This window comes from Loxodonta africana, chromosome 27 (assembly GCF_030014295.1).
Source record: "Loxodonta africana isolate mLoxAfr1 chromosome 27, mLoxAfr1.hap2, whole genome shotgun sequence".
Lineage (NCBI taxonomy): Eukaryota > Metazoa > Chordata > Mammalia > Proboscidea > Elephantidae > Loxodonta > Loxodonta africana.
Window position 1 is genome coordinate 4,581,903 of NC_087368.1, and position 3,345 is coordinate 4,585,247.

General features: G+C 46.3%; 1 pseudogene; it reads right to left on the bottom strand.

Moving 5' to 3' along the window:
• Positions 1–454: 454 nt before the first annotated feature.
• On the bottom strand, positions 455–1,803 carry LOC100669451 (cellular tumor antigen p53-like; annotated as a pseudogene).
• Between the last annotated feature and the right edge of the window lie 1,542 nt (positions 1,804–3,345).

The following is a 3,345-nucleotide window of genomic DNA, read 5'->3' on the forward strand; positions in this document are numbered from 1 at the left end:
CCAGCAGAAAAGGAACTAGGAATTTCCTTCCCCTTAAGCAGCTGCCCAGTCAATCCATCAACCAACAGGGACAGGGGACCAGCACCCCAGAGGCCAAGTCCCAGATGCCATGTAATCTAAGAAGGTTTTAAGGCCAGGCAGCCTGGTGACTTCCAGGCCTACGGGATCTTTGAGTCATACATATTTCATTAACCTCACAGCAAACCCCACGAGGTAGGTGGTAGGTATCAGCATTTTATAGTCATGCACATTGCTGTCAGGACAAATGAAACCCCTTGAGATAGTTCCCCTGGCTAGTCTGTTACTGGTCTAGGCTTCCAACCCAGGTATGGTAAGTTCTATGACTGCTCTTAAAATCTAATTCTTACATGCAGGAATGCCATCCTATCTCTTCCAAGTATTCGTTATAGTAAAAACCTTACAATCTAAGCTGGATTGTCCCAGGACCCTCATGCCCCCCAGAACACCAGTGTAGGCCAGCTTCTTTAGTGGAGGCCCATGCCAAGGTAAGTAAAGAGTTCTTGAGTGTTTTCGAGACACACCTGTATCAAGTAGGGGTTCAAGCATGTGAATTTCAAAATGGTAGGAAAGGAGGGCAGGGGCAGGGTGTGTAAATGGGGGACAGGAAGTGAAGGACGTCAGTCTGAGTCAGGCCCCTCTCTCTTGAACATTAGTTTTTTACAGTGGGTGGTAGATTCCCCTTTCTTAGAGTTTGGAAGGCTGCATCGAGCCCTGCTCCCTTCTGGCTGCTTCCCAGCCTGGGCATCCTTCAGCTCCAATGCCTCATTCAACTCTAGGAACATCTTGAAGCATTCATGCCCACGGATCTTAAGGGTGAAATATTTTTCATCCGCTGGCTTCTTCTTTGGCTCGGTAGAGGAGCTGGTGCTGGTGGGCAGTGCTTACTTAGTGATCCTCTCAGAGGGTGGCTCCCACTTGTTGTGGAAATTTTCTTCCTCTGTACGTCTGTCTCTCCCAGAACAGTACAAATATGCACCTCGAAACTGTTGTGTCCTAGCAGATTACCATCGGAGTCTTCCAGTGTGATGATGGTGAGGATGGGTTCCCCCCGCCCCATGCAGGAGCTGCTACACATGAAGTTGAAGTGGATGGTGGTAGTCAGAACCGACCTGAGGTAGCTCATAGGATACCCCACACTATGTCGAAGAGTGATGGTGTCCTACAAATATCAGCACGCAGGATTCCTCCCACCTGGATAAGATGCTGAGGAGCGGCCAGGCCATCGCTATAGTCGGAGCAGCACTCAAGGTGGGGGCAGTGCTGCACGACCTCTGTCATATGCTGACATCTGGTAGATGGCCATGGTGTGAACACAGGTGCTGGGGTGGGCTGGTGAGGTGAGCTACGGCTGCACTGGACAGGTCTTTGCCAGCTGGCAAAACAGCTTGTTAAGGCCAGGGGAGTACATGCAGGTGACAGACTTGGCTGTCCCAGAATGCAGGAAGCCAAGACGGAAACCACAGTTGCTGCAGTAGGTCTTCTGGGAAGGGACAGAGGATGAGAGTGTCCAGGAGGTGGCTGGTGTAAGGGTGGCTGGTGCAGGGGCTGCTGATATTCCTTGAGCCCCAGCTTGGCTTTCTAGGCAGTCTGCAGCATCTTCTGGGAGTAGCAGATCGTCTACTGCCTCCGCTGCTGGGGACAGTGAGGGGGACAGAACCACCTTCTCAGGAAGGAGTTTCCCCAAGCATGAAAAAGTCTCTTGACTCAGAGGGAGCTCAGTACTGAGATCTGACTGAGCCTCCTCCATTGCAGCTCCAGGGAAGTTAGTCTGTCCATGGAACCTCAGGGAAGTGTGTAACAGTCCTGGGAAGGACACTCCACGCCCAGAAAGCAGGTGCCCTCAGAGCCCAGCAGCTAGCTGTGCCCCGGGTGGTGGCTTTGTGCCTTTGACACATTAAGATTACTTCCCAGATAGTTATGCATTATCTTAGAATCACAAAGTCATAGCTAGAAAGAATCCCAGAGATGGTTTAATTCAAACTTTTCATTTTATAGACAGGAAGTTTCAATTCAGAAACTAGGTGACCTGACTAAGCTAACAGAGCTAGTTAGTGGCAGAAAACAAGGGGTCTGAGACTGAAGCTTGGATCTCATCTGGGTCTTCCATTTCTCAGTGCTGCTTCCCTTCACCTGCCATCAGGACATAGAGGCTGGGGCCAAGAAGATCTCTTGGGAATTCCTTAATATAGGATTTTGAAGGCACGGCATGAATAGTGTTGAGTTTTGGGAGAAAGTCAAGGTTAGGCTTCTCTTTGCAGCTCATTCTTTTCTTCCCTGACTGATCCTGAGCAGGATTTTTTACTGTGCATCTTCGGGTTTTTAAAAACTTTGCTGCACACCATTTCCTGTAAGAAAAAAACCTTCACCATCCTAGAAGAGTCCTTCCGCAATCACTTGTTCTTAAACTGAGGTTCACGAACTCCCAAAGGACTAATGTTTTCAGGGTTCATCCATGTGGTAGCACGTATCTGAACTTCATTTTTCCTAGTGGCTGAATAATAGGCCATTGTGTGCATATTCCATGTTTTGTTTATCATCTGTTGATGGACTCTTGGGTAGTTTCTACATTTTGGCTGTTGTGAATAATGCTGTCATGAAAATTTGTGTAGAAGTATCTGTTTGAGTGCCTACTTTCAGATATTTTAGGTATATACCTGGGAGTGGAATTGCTGGGTCATATGGTACTTCTGTCTTCAACGTTTTGAGAAATTGCTAAACAGTTTTCCACAGTGACTGCCATTTTACAATCCCACCAGCAACGCACAGAGTTCTAATTTTTCGACATGGCTTCCTTTTTAATAATAATATTAACATTATTCTGAGGATGGAGTTCTTGGCTTCAACAGGCTGTCAAAGAAGCCCATGCTACAAAGAATACTAATAACGCTCTAGTCTACAGAAGATTCTGGAAAATCCCCAGGATGGGAGAATTCTTGATTGAGGAGTTAAAAGCCTTAAGGTGGAAGAGAGCTGTGAGGTGGAATATGGAAGTTTCAAGTAGTAGTTTAATCTTTATTAAAAATACTTAAAATTGCTCATTAAATGAAGATGCTGATAGTGGCTCATCTTAAATTAATAACGAGTACGTAAAAAAAAAAATTTTATGTAAGTATTCATTTCCATTTACCATTCCTTGCTCAATAAGTACTCCTTCCTAATTTCGCCAAGACACTTTCAAATTCCCTTTGCTTTGTTGGAGATGACATGCGTGCTAAGTGGCTCCCCTCTTTTCCTCTCCGATTTGGTTTCCAGATACTCTGTGCCTTTCTGATTTATCACTTGGGAGTTTTTGACTCCTGTCTTTCACATCAGTGATCCTACATC